This window comes from Octodon degus, unplaced genomic scaffold (assembly GCF_000260255.1).
Source record: "Octodon degus isolate 3935 unplaced genomic scaffold, OctDeg1.0 scaffold00017, whole genome shotgun sequence".
Classification (NCBI taxonomy): Eukaryota; Metazoa; Chordata; class Mammalia; order Rodentia; family Octodontidae; genus Octodon; species Octodon degus.
Genome location: NW_004524593.1, coordinates 5185007 through 5197010, shown reverse-complemented (window position 1 = coordinate 5197010; position 12004 = coordinate 5185007). Strand labels below are relative to the sequence as shown.

Below are 12004 nucleotides of genomic sequence, written 5' to 3'. Positions count from 1 at the left end.
ATATATATATATTCCTCTAATTCTCTGTCAGTGAAATCCAGTTATGTGAGAACTTTAAGAAAATCAAGAAATTTAGCCACCTAGTTGTTAAATTTCATGACGCAATCCAAATATAGACTGCTAATCTATTGGGAAATCATAGTCCAGAATACTTTCTTCATTAGAAGGAATAATTCTCTTGAAAGATACACGTTTTATGTAGTGTATCTATAAAAATTTGTAGAGATGACTATAAAACTTGAACTACTTTGACTTCCTTATCGGCAACTCTGTCTCAGACACGATCTCCCACAGTAGTGACTACATGGTGTGTTAGCCAGCGGGCACTGATCCACTTATGTTTGAAAATCCCCCTCCCTGCTTGTAGGAAGCAAACCTGAGTTCTTCATTTGTTATAGATACTAAAGTCACATCTGGGCAAAGATATCAGTTAATCAGGATTACTTCTGAAATCAAAAACAACTTGTTGGCTTGTAAATTCTTAAGGTTAAAGTTACCCAGAAACACTCAAGACCAAATTAGAGAAAAATGATTCATTCCTTTGAGTAAATATTTCTGTCTTAAAGGTAGAATTTAAATAATTGGGCAAATGTAACATTGTTTTTACTACTGTGATTGTCAAAGCTTCTTTAGGGTAAACGTGGAAAAGAAATAGAGGACAAGACTGTAATACACATGTCTTTCATGTGCATTTTTATACATTCACATAGATGTATATGACAGTCTTCTTTTTAACTCCCTACTCCATCCACACAAAGAATTTGTTGCATATATCTATGACCTTCCTTTATGCTCAAATTTCAAGGCCAAGATCTGTTAAATTTTCAACCTAGATATTTTTCCTCTGTAATTAGGTACATAGCAGCTTGGGTTCTGTTGGCATTTAGAATACGTAAAGTAACAGTGTTCCCTGGAAGTGCTGCATGCAGCCACACTTTACTTTGGAGCATTACAATAGGATATGCATTTTCACACATCTCTATGAGCGCCAAAGATGGCACCCTTGCTGGGGACTAGAAGGCCTTATGAACACACATAAACCCAAGGAGGGTGGCATAAATTCAGAAAAGTCGTGAAGCACATTGAATAGCATAGTGATCACATTTTTGCTATAGCAATGAGTTCTGAAGGTAATTTTAATGACAGTGATGACAGTCATCGTGGGGAGTCAGTACAGGTACAGAACATACCTTCATTCTTTTAATGCTTCCTTTTCCTTTTCCTTTCCTCCATCTCTTGGAGATGACTTTAAACTTTCATTTCACTATTAGCGAACCATATTTTCTTTCCTAAGTCTTTTTCAAGCTCCATAAGAATCTTCCTTTAGTAGCTGAGATGACACAGCCATGGTTGTTTATGATAGTGAAAAACTAATACTTCTTAAAAAAACAGTATTCTAATTAGAATTAAGTCTTACAGGCAATCTCAATATCATGACCTACAGTATGATGACACTCAGATGATCTGAGGATCTTCAGCCTCCTTACATCTCACTGTAATGTCACCACCATACCTCAAATGTTGGCGGCAGTGGTGGTGGCGGTGGAGTGTTCTGAGCTTGGGAACTCCCAGACCCCTCTTTTGTTCAGCTACTAACAGGTACTTAGCGGGGGAGCTGCTTGCAGAAGCCCAAAACCAGTATGATGCTTGGGAAGCCAGGAGCTGGTACAGCAGCATTTATCAGTCCTTTACTTTCTGAGATATTTAGGTTCCTGGTGGGTCCTTTGTACAGAAAGCCTTTCATTAGAGGTATGCCTGGTAGATTTCTCGCTTCATACTTCACCATTTTCCTGCTCACCATTGCTTATTACATCACTTGTTTTTCCCAATATTATTCTTTGTCTCCTAATTTTATTGCTAAAATTTCCAGTCTTATTTTATAGTCTTTTTAAAGCCAATTTAAATATTTTTATTGAAGACATTGAACTTCCACTTATAGTACAGTGCTTAAAGTGCAATGCTACGCTTCCCTGTGTACATGTTCCATTATTCACATATTGAGGATGCCCAGTACTTTACTATAGCAGCTCAACTTTAATAACTGCTACAGAATTTGCTACAAATTTAGGTCTTTCAATTTTATTGGTTGTGGAAGAATGCTATATCTTTACTTAGTGTTGGCTTAAAGCAACCTCTTCAATGGTGGACCCTGGGGAAACCCCACCTGGGGGAGGAGCTCTTCCACCAAGGAAGCCCCCAGGCATTCCTCCAGGCATGCCACCTGTATTCTGGTACAACTTGGTGATGATGGGATTGCAGACTTTCTGCAGTGCCTTCTGCTGATGTTCAAATTCTTCTTTCTCTTCAGTCTGATTCTTATCCAGCCAGTTGATGATTTCATTACTCTTGTCAAGAATCTTCTGTGTCTTCATCATTAATCTTGCCCTGAAGATTCTCATCTTCAATAGTTGCTTTCATATTGAAATTGTAGGACTCCAATGAATTCTTGGAGGATACTTTGTCCCTTTGCTTCTCATCTTCAGCTTTGTACTTCTCTGCTTCCTGGACCATATGCACTATGTCCTTTTTGCTCAAACGGCCCTTATCATTAGTGATGGTAATCTTGTTCTCCTTTCCTATACTTTTATCAACTGTAGAAACATTGAGGATGCCACTGGCATCAATATCAAAAGTTACTTCAGTCTGAGGAACACCACGGGGTGCAGGAGGTATGTCTATGAGATCAAACTTGCCAAGCAGGTTGTTATCCTTGGTCATGGCACACTCACCTTCATATACCTGAATGAGCATGCCAGGCTGGTTGTCAGAGTAGGTGGTGAAGGTCTGGGTCTTCTTGCTAGGAATGGTGGTATTGTGCTTGATGAGGGCTGTTGTGATGCCATCAGGAGTTCCAATACCAAGAGAAAGAGGAGTGACATCCAACAGCAGCAAATCTTGGACATTTTCAGACTTGTCTTCAGATAAAATCGCTACCTGAACAGCTGCACCGTAAGCAACAGCCTCATCAAGGTTGATGCTTTTATTCACTTCTTTTCCATTGAAGAAGTCCTGCAGAAGCTTCTGGATCTTGGGGATATGGGTAGAATCACCTACCAGGACAGTGTCATGGATCTGAGACTTGTCCAGTTTAGCATCTCTAAGAGCCTTCTCTACAGGGTTCACAGTGCCATGGAACAGGTCAGCATTCAGCTCTTCAAATCGAGCACAAGTAATGGAGGTGTAGAAATTGATTCCTTCATAGAGGGAATCAATCTTAATACTGGCTTGGTTGCTAGAAGAAAGGGTTCTCTTAGCTTGCTCATATGCAGTACAAAGATGGCAGACAGCTCTTTTGTTCTCACTGATGTCCTTCTTATGCTTGTGCTTAAATTCAGCAATAAAATGATTGACCATTCAGTTGTCAAAATCTTCTCCACCTAGGTGGTTGTCTCTAGCTATAGATTGCATGTCAAAGATTCCATCTTCAGTAGTGAGGACTGGTACATCAAAAATGCCACCTCCTAAATAAAAAATCATTTCTTTCAGCTTCAACCTTTTTGTCTAAGTCATAAGCAATAGCAGCAGCTGTTGGTTCATTGATAATTCTAAGTACATTAAGACCAGCAATAGTTCCTGCATCTTTGGTTGCCTGACAGTGAGAGTCATTAAAGCAAGCTGGCACAGTGACCACAGCATTGGTAACAGTCTTCCCTAGATAAGCTTCTGCAATCTCCTTCACCTTTGTCAGCACCATAGAGGACACCTCCTCTGGGTAGAAGCTCTTTGTTTCTCCTTTGTCTTCTTCTTGAACCTTGTGCCTGCCTGCGTCATTCACCACCATGAAGGCCCAGTGCTTCATATCAGACTGGACAACAGCATCATCAAATCTACGTCCAGTCAGAGGCTCAGCATCAAAAACTGTGCGGGTGGGGTTCATCGCCACTTGATTTTTTGCAGCATCTCCAGTCTGCTGTTTGGTGTCAGTGAAAGTGACATAGCTTGGAGTGGTTCGAGTTCCCTGATTGCTGGCAATTATCTTCACTTTTCTGTGCTGAAGAACCCCCACACAGGAGTGGGTGGTGCCAAGATCAATGCCAACTGCAGGTCCCTTCACCACGGCTGCTTGTGTATAGGCCTGGCTGTGCCAGCGAAGACAGCACACAAGAAGCCCCTCAGCTACCGGCACACTCAATCTTATTTTATAGTCTCACTGTAAATAAATGTGTGAGCTGGTGAAGGCAAGATTGGATTACAAAGAACGTGTTTGTAAAAAATAAAATAGCTACCCGTCTTTGTGTTTTTATTATATTTTAAACTGGAACACTCAACAGCTGTGTCTTTCCTGAATTATTACAGGCTGATTTTGTAGTCAGTAACATTCTATATTTGTTCATTGTGTTCTAGATAATGATTAGGAAACTTTGTGCTTTATGTCTACTGAAACAGATTATGGATGCTAATATCTGGTCAGCTAATTCAAATGTTACATGCTTCATGTAATTCAAATAATTCCATGTTTAAGGGCTTCAGCAATGTCCTTTAACTTATAAATTTCTATTTTATAGGCAAAAGTGCAGTGGGGAACCATAGCAGGGAGGGCCATGGGTGAGTGGGTAAATAAGAGGAGAATAAATGGACAACAGCATATTGAGCCAGGTGCTTACATTGGAAAAGCAAGTAATAGAAAAATAGCTATGTAGCCATTCAGATTTGAATAGCAAGACTAATTAGAAATTAAATAATTGGGTACTTTGGGTGTAGATTCCATAGATGAAGAATTTTTCAAAGTGAAGAGTTGTGTGTTATTTGTATGATAGTGTTAAAGTGAATCAGAGTAAGAAACAGAAAATGGAATAGTTGATGTCTCCTGTGGCTTCATTATCATAAATTGAAGAAAACAACTTTTGACAAAGTTTTGGCTGATAAAACCTGGTCTTCACACATGCACAGTTACTTCTAATCTTTCTATATTAGACTAATGCGACTTTTCACATATTTTATTGAGGATGCGCCTATATGGATTTTTGTAGCATATGATATACAACATAACCTTTGTAGATTCTGAAGTTCTAAATGAGGAGGCAAAAACATTTCTTATCACTTCAGCTAAAGAATTACAGGGCAGGTGAGATACCTCAGCGGACTACACACTGCTTTGGCAAGTGCACGGACCAGGGTTAGATCCCCAGTCCTTCATGCCCCGCTAGCCCTGTCCCTGGGGCGCATTAAACCTATGACAGAGACCAGGCATGGTAATTACACCTGTAATCCCAGCGCTGGGGAGGCTGAAAACCTCCCCAGGGGAGGATCGTTACAAGTTTGAGCTGTGTAGTGAGACTGTATCAAACATGCAGATGAAAAAAATAAATTAAAAGATTATATCAACAGTGAAGAAATCTGTAAGAGGTACTATGAGTGAGCTGACACCACTGGGTAATTCGAAGAGCTGCTATCCAGAAGCTATTAATTGAAGAAAGAATAATTTCGACATATTATGCAGGGTTGTGAACCAGAAAACATAGAGAAAGTCAAAGAAATTTCCTCTTGAAGTTGAAAGGGTTGGATTTGTCTCTCATTCTACCTTCTTCAATATTCTTTGAACAGTAATCAAAAGCATGAGCATGTGTTTTTTTAAAATGTTTATTTTGACAAAATTGCCTTGTGTTTATATAATGGATCAGACACTGTATCTAGAAATGTAAAAAAAAAAAAACATTCAAGAGCTCTAATATGGAAAATAGACTTGTAGATAATAACACAAAACTGATAACAAAATGATGAGTGCTGATCTATTGCTATGGCCAGAGAAGAGGGTCAAAACTATTTGCCAGCTAAGAGGAGAAAGTGCATCTATGTCTCTAAACACAACAGCACTGTTATAGGATGGAGAAGCTCACTCAGCAGTCTTCACAGAGGTGGTGGATCTTGTTAAAACTCAAAAGCCTCATTCCAAGAAAGGGAAGAGGAAGAGGAGGAATGGAATGGAAGCAAAGATACAGAATGTTGATGCTTCCCGTGCCTCCCTGTAGCAAGGGGAAATCAACCTGTGGCTCCTGGGAAACAAGAAGCTGTTCAGATGTGAAGAAAATGTGTATTTTACATAGAGAACTTGTGTCTTAATTTTACTTTCAACATGGGCAATAATGAAAAAATATACATGAGAACATAAAACGCAATGAAACAACTCACAGAAAGCTAAGTATTGTGTGCTTTCTCTTATATGAGAAGCCCCAACTATATATGAATACAATAAAGGAGAAATGGCAGGAACCAAGGAGGCAGACTTTTTGGAGAAAGGAAAAAGGAGAGAGGTAAGTGGATTAAAAAATAATTAAAAGAATTATACAAACACCTGCCACTATGAAAAATGAAACACACACAAGCAGGTAATATTTTGAGGAAATTCAGTACAAAGTTAGCTTGTTCTAGATTGCAGAAAGAAATGTATGGAATAAGTCAAACATGACTCATCTGAGCAGGATCCGAATGTAGGCGAGCTAACAAAATCTCACAGGTGGTCTTTAAGGAGAGTCCTAAACCCCAAACTCTTTGCTCTAATCCCGGATAAATATGTTAAGGGCATGAACAAATATGATGAGGTCATTGTTTGCTTCTGTATCCACATTGGCAGCTGTAGCAGCTGTAACATTTCTTCGATCACTCAGATTTTAGATTAAATCCTGAAGTTGAGCCTTTTGGGTTTTAGAACTAGATAGACATTTCTTGAAATACTATGCTTTCGATACAGCAGAAGTGATCGCATAGGGGATGTATGCAAAATTACAGTGAGGAGTGAGCATATATATTGTAAGTATAATGTTTGAAGAGTTAAAAGAAAAAAATATAGAGAGTAGGGAAAAGTATCCACAGAGTTCAACAGTCAGTGCTTCAAGCTGGTGTAGAGTTAAGAGTACACTTGGGAGAGGCACCGAGGCTTCTGACAGGTGGAAGGGGATGTAAGTTGACAGATGAGTTTTATGTTTCTTGAAAACTTTGTCTTTATCTTAGTTCACAGAGGCGGTTGGGAAAGGAACAGATGTCAGAAACAACAGTGCTTCTCAGGGAAGATTAAATGGGAGAGGAAATGGGGATCACGTTACTAAATAAGAAGGGAAAGGAAAGCAGTGTGTCTAAGTGGGACTGGACAGAAAGACCAGGTGGGAATTAGATCTCAAGTTGGAGGAGATATTGCATGAAAGTAATAAATATGAAGCTGCCACAATGTGGCAGGTTAGCAGTCCATCAGCTGATGAAAATGACAAGGACCTCCCTTCATTGTTAGTCATTTAGTGCCCCTGAAGATGAGATAATTAAACTTTTCATTTTTAGATATATTTAATTTTTCTATTTCAGAATTGAAAGGAAGTTGAAAATATTGCATTACATTGGAAAGATGTAGGGAGATTTTGGATTATGTAAGAATTGATTACATTTTATCATGTAATTTTCATTTATTTTTCCTCCTTTATGTCTTTACTTTTCCTCCTCAGAGGGACATAGGAAATTAGAAACTTGCTGATAGTATTATTAAGAAGAAGATTTTTTTTTTTGGTGGTATTGGGGATTGAACTCAGGACCTTGTGCTTTCCAGGCAAGTGCTTATTCTACTGAGCTATCTCCCTGGCTCCAGAACTTTTAAATATAGGAATTTGTGACATTATTTTTGTATAACTGTGCATTCACTAAGGAAGCACTTTATAAGAAAAGCATCAAGTAGATGCCTTCTGCACATTAATGTTGTGTTGACGATGTTCTTAACCAGAGCACTTGAAGCTGAGGTTCAGAAGGGTTGAGCTCTAGCCACCTGAAGGTAGCACTGTAACTCAGGGAAGTCGTGGGCCCTCTTTGGCTCAGTCTCTTCCACAGTAAAGAGAACCCTCAATCCTATCAGTAAAGAGTGCTCTTACTGACGTGAATACCACAATCAATGTAGCAATTCCAAGGATTTCCCATAGCACTCATGGCAACGACGGGCAGGGAAGAGATCACTGTGCCTGCAGAAAATCACCTCACTGAGGGAATTCCTATGTTTTTGTCCAGTCATCCTACTAATGCTAACTGAACATCTTTTGTGCGTTCTTGTCTGAACATAATTCTCTTCCAGATAGCCACAGGACTCAGTTCCTTGCCTCTTTTAGGACTTCTCTCAATCATCAGTTATATCACAAGAGCTTCCTTCTTCCATATTTAAAATAATTTTGTTTAAACACACTTCCCAAACACACCTACTCAGATACACATATGGACCTAAATGCACAGCTTCTCTGGAACTCCCTATACCCCATCTTATGCTTTAATTTTGTCAGTAATAATCCTTAATTTCACATATTCTGCAAGGTTCATTTACCAATGATGTATATCCCCCATGACAAAGTAAGCTGAAAGAAGGGGTTTTTTTTTTCAATATGCAAAATAGATGTTCTCATATAATAGGCACTAAGTAATGTTTATTGATTGGACCTTAAGAAACTGAGGACTTATGATTGTTATTAATGTGAGACTGAATAGAAAAAGCAAGAGAGTCAGAATTGGTAATGGATTCACAACAATGATTTTCAGATATCTTAAGCTGATCTTTGTTTTGATGAAAACGTAGGTAAAGGCCACATAGGAAAAGAATCAAGTGCTGACCAAGTCTGGGTCCATGGATTAAGGGACTGTGGCCCATCCTGCTTTACTTCTGCTTGCACTCCTGAAGAAATCCTACCCAGATTTTTCTCAAGTTTGCCTAATCTCAAAAATCACGTGGGATACTGGTTAAAAATACAGATTTTTTTTTTGGCTCTGTCCCTAGAAAGGAAAGAGAATAGAGTAAGAAGTTGATTAAGGGATAGAGGTGTGTATTAAGAAAGGTGCCTATAAATAACAGAGAGTACTCGGGAGGCTGCGTAGACAGATAGGTTAGCAGAAGGACAAGGGGTCTGCTGAGTAAAGTCATTTTAATGGTGGTCAGTCACTTACACTTGTCTCCCACATAAGAAGAAACAATTGGATCTTGGTTTGGGCTGAGAATCAGATATGTTTAAAAAGAGAAAAACAAAGCCATATTTAGGGGTTTGTTTGGTTGAATTTTATTATTGACAATGGCGCCAAAGAACCAACATATAACCACTTGAGCTAAATAGAACATTAACAGAGTTCTAAACATTCAAACATGTGATGAAGAGAAAATTCCACTGGTAAAATTTCAGAAGATACATAACTCAGTCATTCATTGAAAACTTGTTCACAAACGATTTAGGAAGAGATGTGTTTATTTCAAATCAAGCATTAATTTCTTTTTCTGTTTAACTATCAGAAAAATCTGATCAAATTGTCTTGTTTAAATTGTACCATTTTTCCTGATATCTATGCAGAACCCATTGAGGACTAATTCTGTTGTGAAAAATTCTCATCTGTCCTATAGCTTTTTACCCATGTTTCTCCTTATAGTTTATTGCATTTCCTGAGCTCTAACTTTCATCTGCTATCATAGTCTCAAAACTATTTCAGACAATGCTCTTTTTCCCATCACCCCCTCCTCGTGAACATGTCAGAGTCAAAATGGCTCCCACGAAGTGCATGCATTGTCCTCCTGTCAGGCTCCCTAGCTCAATGAAGTTCACTTCCAGGTGTTTTTCCATCTCTCAATTCCCGTTAAGTTAATCTTCCACATACATAGTTTTCAACTGTTCTAAGTTTTTCCTTCTACTGTCCAACAAACTTAGCCTGAGCTACCATTATCTTCTGCGTAGACTGTAGCAGTCACTTCTATTTGCTCTTCCCGTCTACTTCCGGGCATTCTCTAAGTTCTTGCAGGTCTGCTGTAGGACGCATTCCCATCACTCATTGCTATCAGTCAATTTTGTCACTTTTTAACTGGGTCTTTGAGCAGTGAGCACTCCAGTTGCCTTCTTAGCTGTTAGTCTTTGTCATCTTCTAACTATACCCTATTCTAATCCAACCGTAATATTCACAAAGTGTATGTGCTCCTTAATTGCTCTGTTGCTTATTTGTTTAAATCCCAACTTCTTCAGTATTCTTTTCAACAGAAAGCCCCTTTCCTGATAGCTATGTCCACCAAACTCACACAGTTCGAAAGACTCTCAAAGTTTTTGCTGACCTCCCTTTACCCATGTGATGCCTTTCTATCCTTCAAACTTGCATAGATTTAACCTCCTCTCATAATCAAAAGCACAGACAGCCTTCTGATCAAAGTCTTACCCTAGTTCACTCACAGCACACACTGTGTGCTACGCCCTGTACACAGCAGATCTGTAGGGTATTTAATGAATTTTAATACATTTCACTCAAATGGCATTTTAGACTTTGAGTCTCAGAAAAAGACTAAATTACTGAGTTCATTTCAGTATTCTAGATTCCATAATCAAATGGAAACCACGCTGCATATGAAAGCATAACTGTACTGTATTTGTTTTATTTCAAAGTAAGCCAGGTTCTTTACCACCAGAGAGGAAGAAAGGGGATTAAGTTAAAATTAATGTTTTGATGAAGATGAGGCAGATGGTAAATTAACCGGAGGGAAGCAAAAAATCAACGTGCCACATGTTAGCAGCAGAGACTCTTTCATGATTGATGTTCAGTGACTCGGAAATTCTCTTCAGGGCAAACTGCGTTTTCACTGCTTTTTCACTTACATTTTGAGGCATAGATTAATTTCAAAACAGGAACTTAAAGCTATAAGGAAACTTAGCCATCAGCTTACTCTGTGGTTTGCAAATTTTCCTCTCCTCCTCTTTTATTCGGAGTATTAGAATCCTTTCTTCAATTAGAATCTCTCATGAAATCCTGTTATTTGAAATAAATAAAACTAGGGTGGTTTGGGTTAAAGCAGGGTAGAAACCCAGGTTCAGCCCTTGTGCCTCAAGGTTTCCAGCTTCCCCGGTGGCCCCTGAAGCACATCTGGAGAAACCAAAGGATGCTAGTGACCTCAGCTCGAAGATTATGGATCTGCATTTCCTCATGTTTTGTGCAGAAAGAAACAGGTTCAGAAAAGTTATGTGTCATACCCAGAATCACAGTATGGGCCGGTGGCAGAGTCCGAACCAAGGTTCAGTTCTCCTGCTGTCCAGGGCATCATTCTCCAACCTTATTTTTTTGCCATTAACTTCCTACTCATCTTCTAAAACATGAATATATTTCCATATAGAAATGCAGTGATGGATTGAAGGCATGTTAACAGGCAACCCTAAGAACTTTGTTTAATTCTTTCCTTGAGGGGAACATAGAATAGTACAGAGAAATAGGAGAGAAAGACTAATAAAAATGCTATTTTGAGGCCAGATAGATAGAATTAAAATGCAAAGTAAGCAGGGCTTTTTAAATGTGAGGATGAAACTGTTCATTTGTTACAACAGAAAACTTATCAACTCCACATTTCCCAAAATGTTAGAGTTTAGTAAAAGATTTAAAGGAAAAATAATTAGAAAAATTTTAACATGTACCACTCAGAAAAAAGTTACTATTAACCCTTCCTCTACACATTACTGTTGAATATAAGTACATGTGTTTATATAATATAAATAGAGATATACCATCCATACCACTCTACAACTTGGTTCTTCCACTGAGAAAATTCTTGTGCTCTTCTCCTTACTTACAAATTATGTCACTCCACTCCACAGTCCCACAGTGTTCATTTGTATGAATTATCAAATGTATTTAACCAGCCCTGAAGAGAAGAGGAAAAGATTACTTAGATTGGCTCTGTTTTTTGTAAACTATCAGGATACATCCATTTCACTGTGTTTTTTGTTTTAGATGAAATAATGGATTCTGAACAAATCTCCACATTGACATATTGCTATAGCTCATTCCTTTTTCCTGACTGTAGAGTGTCTCATGCGTAGGTGGAAGGGAGTAAGCCTTGGTGACTATGGCCCTGGGTTGTGAAGCTGGCATATGACCTTGAATGTCAGTTGGCCTCTCCCTGACTTACTCCTTTTGTTTTGAAACCATGGTAACACTGCCTACTTGATACTGTTGTTAGGAAGACCAGATAGCCAAAAATATGGGAAATACTTAGAACAAGAAGTACTCAGTAAATGTTAGGTACTCTTTAAAA

The 12004-nt window shown here is 38.6% G+C and overlaps 1 protein-coding gene and 1 pseudogene across 5 annotated transcripts in view; one reads left to right on the top strand and one right to left on the bottom strand.

The window, feature by feature from the left end:
• Dnm3 (dynamin 3) overlaps positions 1 to 12004 on the top strand; it is a 626878-nt gene that overhangs the window by 370197 nt on the left and 244677 nt on the right. The window lies entirely within an intron of this gene.
• Positions 2112 to 12004, bottom strand: part of LOC105741599 — a 26884-nt pseudogene continuing 16991 nt past the window's right edge.